The following is a 14,461-nucleotide window of genomic DNA, read 5'->3' as shown; positions in this document are numbered from 1 at the left end:
TTTTCCTCACTCATAAATATAAAATTGCAAAGTCAACTAGATCTAGCTATGGAGCTTGAGATTTCTTCTCCATGTCAATGCCCAAAAATAAGTTATTTCCCTCTTCAATTCATAAATATAGACGTATGTACACCCATTCTTTTCACCTTCCTCCAACTCCTTCACCATTACATCTGAACTTGAAGATTTACTGATTTAGAAAATACCAATTTGCAAGATCCATTTTTTCATTTAAAGATCGATTTTATTTATTTTTTAAAAGATTACATCACATGATAAATGACATTGTTAAAATTATCTAGGTGACGGAGCAAGTAATCTTGAAAAGAATTATTCTTGGGTCACTGTGACTTGCATTACTTGCTAAGAATAATGTAGAAGAAGAAGAAGAAAGGTTGATATTCAATTGAAAAGTAGACATGTTGTTGGTTATGTTTGGAATGAGAATTTTAACTAATTAAAAGAATAAGTTAAAAAAAAAAGTGGGGTCTACTGCATCTGAAATAAAATTGAAGAAAGTGGGCCCATCTAGCGCGTGTATTGCATATGTGTATATCTGGTAATGACAAAAGTCGAGCGTTGTTATAAAATATCAAGAATAAAAGGTTCAGGGAAATAATAGGACCCCCGTAAAATTTAGGTGTGTAATTGATAATTGGCTAATAGATTGAGGGGTCATTTGACCATTTTCTCTTAATTCTTTCTTACAATTTTTGTTAAATCTAATAGCCACAAATTATTAAAAGTTGGGCGTCACCAAAATATATTTAAATATACTTCCAAACACAAGGGCCCTGTTGTTTTCTCGTAGAGACAAATATGATATCTTTCCATATCTGCTTTTACTAATTTGGCTCGTGCTAAATCCGAGCCTAAGGCCTCATTAGTTTTTATTAAAAATCAATACGTCTGAATTTAAATACATAAATAAATATTAAAATTTGTATTGATTAAGTTTATAAGTTTGAATATTAGGATTTTATATTAAAATTTGAATATTAAATAGTTAATTTGAATTTTTTTCAACATCTAAATATATAAAATTTGTCTTTGTTTAGAAATAATAAACATAAAATACTAAATTGATTTAATATTAGATCACTAAAGTATTTTTTAAAAAATTATATGAAAAATAATGATAAAGATCGATGACTAAAATGGTGATTGTGTGGGTTGGTTTGAGATGTTGTTGACTAATGATGGTGGTTGTGGATAGTATCTTATGATATAGTGATTAGTAGTAACGTGGTTGTTGTTGGTGAATGATAGTGATATCGGTAGCAACCAATGGTGGTTAGAGGTATTTAATGCTATTAATATGTAATTATAGGTAGTAATTAGTGGATGTAATAATGGTTGATAGTGATGATTGTAAATGATGGCTAATGGTGATGACTGATGATGATTGATTTTGGTGATTGACGGTAATGGTGATTGTAGTTGGATTGAGGGTGACGGGTGATGGTTGTTGTGGCTGAAATGATAGTTCTGAGTGGTGGGTGAAAGTATATGGAGTACTGGTGAACTATCATTTTTATACAAATTATTTAATAGACATCTTAATGATATTAAAGACTTTGTTATATATTTTAATTATTCATATCCATTAAGTGGCTGTAAAACAATAAAAATAGACGCAATTAAATATTAAGATCTAAATAATTAAGATTTATACCAAAAAACAAACATATTTAATGATTGAAATCTGAATAATTAAGATTAAATCATTTATTAAATATAAATAAATAAGGCGTAAATCAATATTAAAATTATATTCATGATTATTTTATTTTCTTATTACATCAATTCGATATACTTCTAAGAAGACTTTAAAAATATTAGAACATAAAAATGTATTTGAAAATTATAAGAGAACGTTTTCTTAGTTAAATGTTTTTGAGATTATAATAACAAGCATGCTCTAAGAAATCACGTACTCCCTTTATCATATTTTACTTGTCATTTATTTTTTTATTTATTATATCCTCAATTTATTTCGAAAGTTAATATTTTTGTAAAAGATAAAGCTTCTTTAATGAAAATAGATTTTAAAATTGTATCAATTAATAAGGGCAAAATGATAAAATCACTTTATCAAAAAAAAAAAAATTAATAGATACGTCAACTAAATATGGACTGTGGGAGTACATTTTATTACGATTTGAACTATTTGTTTTGTCCTTAAGTGTCGTCATTTTTCTCTTATTGATGGCGACTCTATAGCTCCTTATATAAAATAAAATAAAATGTCATGCATTGTTAATCTTTCAAGACATAGATCATTTTTTGGGTGCCATGAAAATCCCTCCAAAAAAGCCTCATTTTTTCAAACCTATGCAACCAGGTTTCAAAAATGGTCTTCTAAGTAATCCTTTTTTTCTTTTTTTTCTTTCTCGTCTTTCCTTTATTTACCTTATATAAGATGCAGTAGCGGCAAATTCATGATTTTCACTAAGGTACTATAATATTTATTTAATTAATTAAGGCAAAATTGTTTGCAATTTTGAGACTTTTCCAATATAGAATTATTCGTTATGTTAAATAAAGTTTATGTTGTATATTGTAGAAAATTCCGATAGGTTTCTTGAAGTATTTGAAGGGAAATGACAATGTTGAACATGCAATTTTGATAAGGGGTGGCTATTAGTGGCCTATGAAGGTGAATGGACATCGATTCGAAGCGGGTTGGGTTGAATTTGTAGAACAACATGGTTTGAAATTGGGAGATATATTGATGTTTAGACATGAAGGAAACATGGAATTTGAGGTTTCCATATTTTATTCAAGTCATTGTGATAGAGAATATGTAGAGTATATGGAGGAAGGAGGAGGAGGAGGAGGAGGAAGAGATCATACAAGTGAAGAGATTTCCAAGAAATTTAATCTCAAAGGTAACATTTTTGTTGTCATTTGGTGTTTATTGTGTTTAGGTGATCGCACCTTGTTGTGTTGTGATGTTACAATTTTCTTGCATATATGTTGTACACTGCTTTAATTTCCTATTATCGTTTTTCTTTTCATTACTACTTTGATTTGCTTTACTTGAGTCGAGAGTCTTTCAGAAACAATATCTCTTCCTTCAAGAGACATATATAAGGTTTGCATATACTATATGTTCCACATTGTGGGATTTGACTGGGAATATTGTTGTTGGTGTAAAGGTAACATCTTTAGAGTCCATTGATTTATACTTTTGGAAGTTAATTCCTTTAGATCTTAGCAAAAGTTTCAACTTGTTTATATTAAAAATTACTTCCTTCGTTTCAATTTGTTTATCTGATTTCACTTTACATGAAACTTTAGACAGTAAAAAAGAAACTTTTGAATCTTGTGGTCGCAAATTAAAAATAGGTAGAATGTACCAAAATGTCTTTTGTTCTTATGATCTTAAACATGTTACATGGAAAGTTAGAACTAAAGAGTTACAGGAAAATGATATAAGCATTCTTTTTTAAACAGACTAAAAAGAAAAGTAAGACGAACAAACTGAAACGGAGGCAGTAGTAAAAAGGTGTTAATTTTGATTTATGGAAATTATTTTGGACAAATTACTTAACTACACTCCTTTACTTACCTTAATATCCATTTATCCCTACTTATTTCAAAAAATTTGAAAATCCCTTATTTTACCTATGTATCCCGCATGTATCCCGTGCACAACGCTATGTATCTCGCTATGTGGAATGTATCAAACGATATGTATCCCGTGCACAATACTATGTATCCCGTGCACAACGCTATGTATCCCGCTATGTGGAATGCATCAAACCTAATGTATCCCGTGCACAACGCTATGTATCCCGCTATGTGGAATGTATCAAACCTAATGTATCCCGTGCACAATGTTATGTATCCCGCAAACATCATTTTTAAGGGATTTTTGGTAAATAGAAAATTAGAAGGGATAGGATGTTATTTAGTATTTATAATATGTGGTTCCTATAATTTATACAATTATTTTTATGCAATCTGTAACGGAAACCGCATAATTCAAATGCTTATTTTGTAAGAAAAAACTAATTCCAAATTAGCCAAAAAGAGTGTTGGTTATTATCTAAGAGTGTGTTTGGTATGAAGGAAAATATTTTCCTAGAAAATGTTTTCCTGGAAAATACAAGTAGACTTTTGACTTATTTTTTTATGTTTGGTTGGTGAGTAGAAAATATTTTCTGGAAAAGATTTTTTAGTGTTTGATTATGAATGAAAATTATTTTTGAGAAAAATATCGCTTTTTTTTACTAGAGAGTAGAAAATAATTTTTGAATTGAAATTGAAAATATTTTTTAAAAGTAAACTTAAATTTTTTAGTGTTTGATTTATGAATGAAAATTATTTTTGAGAAAAATATCTCTTTTTTTTACTAGAGAGTAGAAAATAATCTTTGAATTGAAATTGAAAATATTTTTTAAAAGTAAACTTAAATTTTTTTTTGGGGGTGGGGCTGGCGGGGGGGTGGGGTAGTGGGGCTGGCCCGGTAGGGGGGTGGGGGTGAAAAAATAAAAAATGAAAATTGAAAATATTTTTTAAAAGCAAACTTTAATTTTATTTTTTTTGGGGGGAGAGGGGTAGGGTTGGGGTGGGGGTGAAAAAATAAAAAATTGAAATTGGAAATATTTTTTAAAAACAAACTTTAATTTTTTATTTTTTTTTTTGGGGGGGGGGACGGGGTAGGGGTGGGGTGGGGGTGAAAAAATAAAAATAAATTGAAATTGAAAATATTTTTTTAAAAACAAACTTTAACTCTTTTTTTTTGGGTAGGGGTTGGTAGTGGGGCTGGCTGGGGGAAGGGTCAGGGGTGGGGTGAGGGTGAAAAACAAAATTTGAAATTGAAAGTAAATTTTATACAACAAACTTTAAATTTATTATTATTTTTTTGGGGGTGGGGTGGGGGTGGTGGGGAGGCCGACGGTAGGGATGGGATGAAAATAAAATTTTGAAATTGAAAATATTTTTCTAAAACAAACATTAATTATTATTTTTTTTGGGGGGGGAGGGGGAGGGTTGGGGTGAGGGTGGGTAAAAAAATAAAAATATTGAAGCTGAAAATGTTTTTTAAAAATAAGCTTTAAATTTATTTGTTCAACAAAAAAATTGTAATATGAAGTTGGAGGAAAGTTTTGGAAAATGTTTTCCTTAATTTTTGAAGGAAAGTCATTTTCCTTGAATTTGAGGAAAATGAGTAAATGAGTTGATTTGAAAAAACATTTTACCCAACCAAACATGAGAAAATTGGAAAATGTTTTACAAATCAACTCATTTTCCTCAAATTTAAGGAAAATGACTTCCCTTCAAAACTTAAGGAAAACATTTTCCAAAACTCTCTTCCAACTTTAAATTAAAATTATTTTTTTGTTGAAAAAATCAATTTATTTTGTCTCTACCCTCAAACCAGCCCCCCCCCCCCCAACAACCCCCAAAAAAATAATAATTTTAAAGCTTGTTTTTAACTTCAATTTTTTTACCCCACTCTCACCCTACCCCCACCCCCTACCACCACTCCCTCCCAAAAAAATATTAAAAGTTGTTTTTAAAAGATATTTCTAATTTCATTTTTTTATTTTTTTACCCCCACCCCCTACCTTCCCCCGCATCAGCCCCCTATCACCCCCCACCCCCTTCAAAAAGAAAAAATTCCAAGTTTGTTTTTCAAAAATATTTTCAACTTCAAATTTTTATTTTTTCATCCCGATCCTCAACCACCCACCCCCCAAAAATATTGAGTTTGTTTTTAAAAAATATTTTCAACCTCAAAATTTATTTTTTCACTCCTACACTTGACCCCCCCCCCCCCCCCCACCCAAAAAAAAATTTAAGTTTATTTTTAAAAATTCATTTTTTCACCCCTACCCTCGACCCCTCCACCCACTCCCTACCCAGCCCCAGCCCCCCCCCCCCCCCCACCGCCCTAAAAAAGTTTAAGTTTGTTTTTAAAAAATATTTTCAACTTCAAAATTTCATTTTTTCACCCGTATACTCGACCCCCCCCACCCACAAAAAACAATTTAAGTTTGTTTTCAAAAAATATTTTCAACTTCAAAATTTTATTTTTTCACCCCTACCCTAGACCCCCCCACCCACCCCCTACCAGCCCCCCAGCCCCCCAGCCCCCCAAAAAAAAAAAATTAAGTTTGTTTTTAAAAAATATTTTCAACTTCAAAATTTCAATTTTTCACCCCTACCCTCGACCCCCCCACCCCCAAAAAAAATTTAAGTTTGTTTTTAAAAAAATATTTTCAATTTCAAAAATTATTTTTTACTCTAGTAAAAATAAAAGATATTTCTCAAAAATATTTTTCATTCATAAATCAAACACTAAAAATCTTTTCCGAAAAATATTTTCTAGTCACCAACCAAACATGAGAAAATAAGTAAAAAATCAACTTGTTTTCCAGGAAAACATTTTCTAGGAAAACAATTTCCATGGAAAACATTTTCGTTCATACCAAACACACCCTAAATGTTGCTAATTTTGTCAAGTAACAATTGTCATATTTAATTTCTTGAGGATGCAACAGAAAGACCAACGCGCAAGATCAAGTCGTCAATAAAGGCTTCTGTCCATGTAAATGCTGCTACTCATCACAAGTCTTTGGATCATTCTCATTTTAAATGCATTATTAGAGAATATTGCTTTTCGCGAGGTTATTTGGTAAGTTTCAAAACTCATTATTTCTTGGGAACTCTTCAAGTGAATGTGTTACACAATCAGGTCACTTATTAATAAATTATACGTAAATCTCTATGATAAGCATTAATTAGTTACTTACATGGTAATAATGATAACTAATTTGTAATCACATTATAAAACGTTTACATTGCCAATGTATGTAAATTAAATTTCTTTTGTTATTTTTTTTAAAAATGACTATACACCATGTCAGTACCTTCCTCGACAATTCGCATATGCAAATGGCCTCGCCAATTAGAAAGGTGATTTGATTATAAGAGATGAAAGACAAAGGTCGTGGAATGTAAAGCTAAGTTCTTCTAAACCTCGAACCTATATTATTGGATGTGGATGGACAAAATTCTTTGCTGATAATTTCTTAAAGAAAGGAGATCACATAATGTTTGATGTCATTGCTACTGGAGAGACACAAATATGGAAATTTCAAGTTACTGATCGAGAAGCTCCATTGCAGAATTTCAAGGCAAGTTTTCTCATGTAACCAATCTCTTATTTCTTTGATGATCTTTTTCATCGTCTGATGAAAATACAATTCAATGATATGAACGATAGATCAATTTGAGAGAAGAAGAGAAAATGGAAAATGTTATTTCAACTAACTGAAGAGTTTACAGTGCACATTGCTATATATACAATATTAACCGACTAACAAATTGTGGTCCCCACTTTCTAACTAACTACAATTAATCAACTAATCAACTACTTTAATTAATTAACTAATTCGTTAACCAATTCCAATACTCCCCCTCAAGCTGGATGTATTGAACAAGTTCAAGAATCCAAGCTTGGTAACAAGTGTATCATGTTGAATCCTTCCCAGAGCCTTAGTCAACAAATCTGCCTGTTGTTCTCTGGTAGGAATATAAGTGGTTCTGATCAGACCCTGTTGAATTTTTTCTCTAATAAAGTGACAATCGATCTCAATGTGTTTGGTACGTTCATGAAATACAGGGTTAGCAGCTATTTGAATGGCAGCCTTACTATCGCAAAAGACAGTTGCTGGCCCATGTAACTTGACTCCCAACTCGTGAAATAAATTGGCTACCCAAACGATCTCTGCAGTTAAGGTTGCCAGGCTTCTGTATTCTGCCTCAGCAGAACTCCTAGATACCGTGCTTTGTTTTTTCGACTTCCATGAAATCAAAGAATCACCAAACTTCAATAAGAAACCAGTTACAGATTTTCTAGAGTTTGGACAAGCAGCCCACTCTGCATCACAAAAACCTGTAAGGTGAGATTTGTAATCTAAACCCAATAACAACCCCTTTCCTGGATCACTCTTGATGTACCTTACTACCCTCAATGCTACCTCCCAATGTGACATCTTGGGTCTCTGCATGAATTGACTCAGGGATTGTACAACAAAAGCAATATTTGGCCGTGTGTTGGTGAGGTACAATAGCTTCCCAACAAGTCGTTGATACTTGTTCACATCCATAAACAACTCATCAATGATAGTAGTACCTTGATCAAATTCAACACTCGTCAATTTCATATTGCATTCAAGTGGTGTGAGGACAGGCTTTGCAGCAGCTAGTCTTGCTTCAGAAATCAGTCCAAGGCATTCTTTCTTTGGTTCATCACTATCCCCTTGCTAGATCTGATGAATTCAATGCCCAAAAAATACTTAAGTTCTCCCAAGTCCTTGATTTTGAAGTTACTATGCAACACATTCTTAGTCTCTTCTATCAAAACTGCATCATTACCTGTGATCAATAAGTCATCCACATATACAAGGATGATGACTAGGCCAGGTCCTCTTCTCTTGGTAAATAGTGAGTAGTCAAAGTGACTCTGAGTATAACCAGATGTACATAAAGCATTTGTCAACTTTGCGTTCCATTGTCTAGAAGCTTGTTAGTCCATATAGAGATTTAACCAACTTACAAACAAGATTCTTTCCTTGTACATTAAACCCCTTGGGCAACTCCATATACACTTCTTCAAACAAATCACCTTGCAAGAAGGCATTAAAAACATCCATTTGATATATAACCCATTGCTTAGCAGCAACCAATGAGATTATGGACCTGACTGTAACCATTTTCACCACTGGTGAGAATGTCTCTTGATAGTCAATTCCCTCAGTTTGATTGTAACCCTTAGCAACCAATCTTGCCTTGAACCTGTCCACCTTTCCATCAGCTTGATACTTGATTTTAGAAACCCATTTGCACCCTATAACAGGCTTACCTGCCGGTAAGTGGACCAGTTTCCAAGTTCCATTATCTTCTAATGCCTTGATCTCTAGTCTCATAGTCTTCTAATGCCTTGATCTCTAGTCTCATAGCTTCGACCCACCTGTTATCCCGGACTGCCTCTTCATAGTTCCTAGGCTCCACTTCAGTGGAAAATTTTGATAGATAAGCTGCATAGCTTGAAGTAATATCCTGATAGAATCTATAATTGCTAAGTGAATAGGGCTGACAAGAATCTGATACTTGTGTTACATAATCTTTCATCCATATAGGTGGATGAGGTGTTCTGATGGACTGTCTAGGCTGTACAACATCAACAGGCAAATCAGCATTCTTAGCAGGCAAATCAACATTATCTACTATAGTATTTGGTATATTGGCATCAACAAGATCATTCTGAGCATCATGATGTAAATCTATATCATGCATGGGAATGTCAGGGAATGTTTCCTCCTGTAACAATGAACTTGTCAGATCTTCCAAATCATCAGTTAATGAAGTGTCGGGAAATAAGGAGAAGTTTCAAGTGACCATTTTTCGAAAAGGAAAGATGGTTTCTCTGAATGTAACATCTCTGCTAACCAATAATTTTCTTTGTTGTAAACTGTACAGAATATATCCTTTTTGAGTAGATGAGTACCCCATGAACACACATGTTTCTGCTCTGGGGGATAGTTTATCGGTTTTGGGCAACCTTGTAGCATAACATAGGCATCCAAATGTCCTTAAGTGATCAAGTTTAGCCTTTACTTTGTGAAAAACCTCATATGGAGTCAAACCTTGTTATACAGTTGTTGGCAACCTATTTATCAAGTATACAGCTGCTAGTACACACTCTCCCCAAAATCTTAGAGGAATATTGCCTTGAAATCTAAGAGCCCTGGACACCTCAAGTATATGTCGATGTTTTCTTTCCGCAATCCCATTTTGTTGTGGGGTATATGGACAACTACTCTCATGAATTATGCCTTGTGTTCTCAACAACTCATCACAGTCTTTGTTAAAAAATTCAGTTCCATTATCAGATCTCACCTTCTTAATCTCTATCTGAAACTGAGTTTTGACAAGAACAATAAAAGACTGCAAGGTCTGAAATACATCACTTTTTTGTTTAAGCAAATATACCCATGTAAGCCTAGAATGATCATCAACAATTGTCAAGAAAAATCTATATCCATTATGAGTCATCACTTTATAGGGTCCCCACACATCCAAATGGATCAAATCAAATGCACTATTACATCTAGATAGACTCAAACAAAAAGGAATTCAAGTTTGTTTAGCTAGTGGACATATAGGACATGCACTACAAACTGTATCCATATCATCAGATGACAAAGACAATTATCTCAACACTTTAGTGGAAGGATGACCTAGTCTGTTGTGCCACAACAACTTATTGGTCATTGCATCATCTTGTGCCATCAACATTCTTTCACTCCCTTTACCATTTGCATATGCTGGTTGGCTAGGAAGATAGTACAATCCATTCAACTCCTTGCCAATCCCCTTCACCCTCCCATTGGAGAGATCCTGGAAAATAACAAACTCAGGGAAGAAATTAACTGAGCATTTCAATTGCCTTGTTATTTGTGATGCTGATAGTAAGTCAAATTTGAATGCAGGAACAACTAAGACATTCTCTAATGAATCACCACCAGGCATACTAGAGTCTCCAATGTGTGTTACTGAAGTCGTTTCTCCATTTGGCAAATGTACTTTTCTTCCAATACACTCTTTACTGGAATTTAATTTCTCTAATTTAGAGGTCATATGACATGTAGCCCCTGAATCTATTATCCAACTTCCTGTTTTATCATTCACAGAGAAAGCTGAATTACTAGGACTAGTCATACCTGCCATAGCCATATTTGCCATAGGTTCTTCCAGTGTTTCTGCTCCTTCCCTGTCTAGCATGTGCAGGAGTCTTTGGTACTGTCTCTGAGTAAATGTTGGATGAGCTGCCAAGGCCGATGACTTCTCTTTGTTGTATACTGGTGCAAATGCATCCATTGATGGTGTTGGATCATGTCTCACTTGATTTGCCATGCTTTGGTGTTGCTTATCATTAGTGTGTGTTCCTTGCATCTGACCGGACCCTCCTTGATCAACTCCTAGCCCAAACCTTTTCTTAAACTTCCAATCTGGTGGAAAACCATTCAATCTATAACAGTTAAGCTTAACATGACCCTGCACTTTACAATAATCACAGATCTGATCCCAATCTTTCTTTTTCTGTTGAGAATTTCTTGGGTTTCTCCGAGGATGTCCTTTGCCTGCATACAGAGCAACTGGATCCAGTGTTTCTTTTCCTGTATGAGTCCCTGCTGTTGTCCGCTGGCTTTCATCTGCCATTATCATGGCATAAGCTTTGCTCACACTAGGCAAAGGATTCATCATCAGGATCTGGCTCCTGGCTTGGCTATATACCTCGTTTAGTCCCATCAGAAAAGCAAACAATCTCAAATAGGCTATGTGATCCACATAGGTTCTCGACTTCTCACAACTACATGATGGTGGTGGAACAAAAGCATCAAATTCATCCCATAGCAATCGTAATCTCGTAAAGTAACTAGATATAGTCAAATTACCTTGATGCATTGTGCAAATTTCTCCATGAAGTTGATAGATCCTTGATCCATCGACCTTATCAAATCTATCCTTAAGATCTTTCCATACTGTGGCTGCATCATCTGCATACACTATACCACTAAGTAACTCCTTGGATACTGTGTTCATGATCCAAGCAAGCACAAAACAATTGCATTTTTCCCACTGTTCTTCTAGATCCAACTTGTAATCACTCCTATTGCATGTTCCAAGCACGAATCCCAGCTTACTCTTCACACGAAGGTTAATCAACATGGATCTGCTCCATAATGAATAGTTCTCCGTCCCTGTAAGTTGTACCGTAGTGAGCACACATCCTGGAGTATCAGATGGATGAAGGTATAGTGGATGATTTCGCTTCTTCTCGATTTCATCTAATGTCTCTACCCTAATTACAGTTTCCCCTGATTCTTCACTATTCACCATTTCAGTTGCTTCCAGAGAACTTCTTCAATGGCTGAATAATAGGATCAATCTTCACGCAGTTGAATCGAACTCGATTCTCTGCTCTGATACCATGATGAAAATACAATTCAATGATATGAACGATAGATCAGTTTGAGAGAAGAAGAGAAAAATGGAAAATGTTATTTCAACTAACTGAAGAGTTTACAGTGCACATTGCTATATATACAATATTAACCGACTAACAAATTGTAGTCCCCACTTTCTAACTAACTACAATTAATCAACTAATCAACTACTTTAATTAATTAACTAATTCGTTAACCAATTCTAATATCGTCATATATGTGTATTATTCTTCATTGTTTATGTAAGTATTTCGTCTTGGATTGAATCTTTTTTTTGTACGTTTCTTGAGTGTGTAAACCATTTTCTTTTACCTTTCTCACCTAATAAAAAAAAATATGGGCGTACTTCCATTAATTATACTGTTTCTGTTTGTATTTCATATCACTTGTTTCCATCAATATAGAAGTTGTTATATCTTTGCTACTAATAATCTATCTATGTAAAGTGTTTTTCGTGTGATTAAATAGAAGTGTTATGTATGATTGTGTTAATCTGCACGACCTAGTAATTTACTGATTTTAATTTTTCGCCTAAGTGTGAAACAGGTTGCCTAACGTGTTCCAACAAAGCAGTAAGGATAGTAAGTAAAAACACAATATTTTTATGTGGAAAACACCCGGCTCAAAAGGTGTAAAAACCACGACCTGTACCCCTACAGGATTTAACTCCAACTTCACTAAATCACTGAGCCTCCACAAAAGATAGATTACAAACTTTGATACCTACCTTAACTTCAAGTTATGGATTTAGATTACAACTCTTGTAATCCTAGGAACTAACTCTAATTCCTAATCTTCAACACAAACCTCTCAAGGTATGTGTTCCCAACTCTTCGAGTTATCACAACCTGAAGACAACACTTCTAATTCAGTTTATAACTCACTAAACTAAGCTTACATCAAGACTTAATCGCAAAGAAAAACTCCTAACACATAAAACTCTGTAGAAGGATTAGGTTCTTTGATGTGTTCCTTCAGTTCGTTGGTAGCACTTGCAAAGTCAATTTCTCAATTGCTCTTTTTGCTCTGTAAGTGCACAAGTATTCTGGACGACTTCGCCTCTATTTAAGCACAATTCTTCATAGAGTTATTGTTTACTTCAAACTCCTCATTGACTTGAACTCTCTTGACTTAGAGTTCTACTTCAAGTAAGACTCGTTATTCAATTCAAACTCCTTGCTTCTTTAGACTCCTTCTTCAAATTACATTCATTGATTCTTTTGTATTGTAGTCAAACTCCAACACTTCAATTCAACAGTAACTTGAAGAGTTCTACTTTAAGTTAGACTCCTTCTTCAATTAAAACTCCTTGCCTCTTTAAACTCCTTCTTCAAATCAAACTCATTGATTCTTTCTCTTCAATTCATCAGATGTTTATTTCCTTGGATTTTCTCACGAAATTAACATTATCCATTCCTTTATTTTTGAACTCTTGTCTTTGTTCATTCTAAAAGCTTTCTCGAATTTAACTGCTCGTGACAATACACCTTTGGACCATATTGACTGACGTGTTTCGTCTTTCTTTGTCAATCATCAAAACTGCATAAATCCTAACAAATTCCCCCTTTTTGATGATGACAAACCTCTTTTCTTTGTGTATTCAAACAATTTTATCTGTACACACTGAAGCATGAAATACTAACATGAAACAAGTTAGTCAATGGGTTATAAACACTACACAACTCTTATCTTCCTTCTTTTGGCATCATTGAAAAGCTATGTAAATCCTATAATATACGAGCTAGATTGATCAGTTAAACTATTCATGGCCACTGGCTATCACCAAAACAATCAGATAACGACTTCATGCAACATAATAATGTATTATAGAGAGCAAGAACAAGAGTCATTAAAGCAATAGATAATCATTCCATTACACTGTCAGATAATGTACTATATAAAATCAAAGTCATACCGAATGAAGCAAAAACTATTGAGCACTAATCAAAATACAAACACTGGACAGGAATAGAATAAAGCTAGAGACACTAACAATGAAAAGTGAAGAGAAGAATGGAAAAGTGGCAATAATTGTGTCAACCAAAGAATAATTGCAGCATTTTCATCCCTTTGTTCATGAAGAATAGCCTGTAGAGCTTAAATTCTTATCCGAAGGACATTTTTTTTTCTCATAAGTTGCATGAGTAGCCTCCAATTCAACAATTTTATCAGTGAAAATATTACTTCAACCTTTTCTTTGGAGTATCAATTTTCCTCACGAGGCATGTAGATCAAAATGGTTCATCTATTGAATAACCTCTTTTTTTTCTTTTTCTTTTTTCTTTTTTTTCATTTGAAAAGTCCATGCCTAGATTGAAATTGAGTATTCCTCAAAAATCACTATGGGAATCATGTCATTTTTTTTTTCATGCTAGCTCTAAGATCTTCTTTAATAATGGCATCCTCTTGACACTTATGATTTCTAGATGGGA

The 14,461-nt window shown here is 33.7% G+C and overlaps 1 pseudogene; it reads left to right on the top strand.

The window, feature by feature from the left end:
- The first annotated feature begins 2,295 nt into the window (after positions 1-2,295).
- Positions 2,296-7,189, top strand: LOC125829046 (B3 domain-containing protein REM17-like; annotated as a pseudogene).
- The last annotated feature ends 7,272 nt before the right edge of the window (positions 7,190-14,461 follow it).

This window comes from Solanum verrucosum, unplaced genomic scaffold (genome assembly GCF_900185275.1).
Source record: "Solanum verrucosum unplaced genomic scaffold, falcon-dt-bn FXZP01000007.1, whole genome shotgun sequence".
Lineage (NCBI taxonomy): Eukaryota > Viridiplantae > Streptophyta > Magnoliopsida > Solanales > Solanaceae > Solanum > Solanum verrucosum.
The sequence above is the reverse complement of the archived record's forward strand: the minus strand, read 5'-3'. Positions and strand labels throughout refer to the sequence as shown.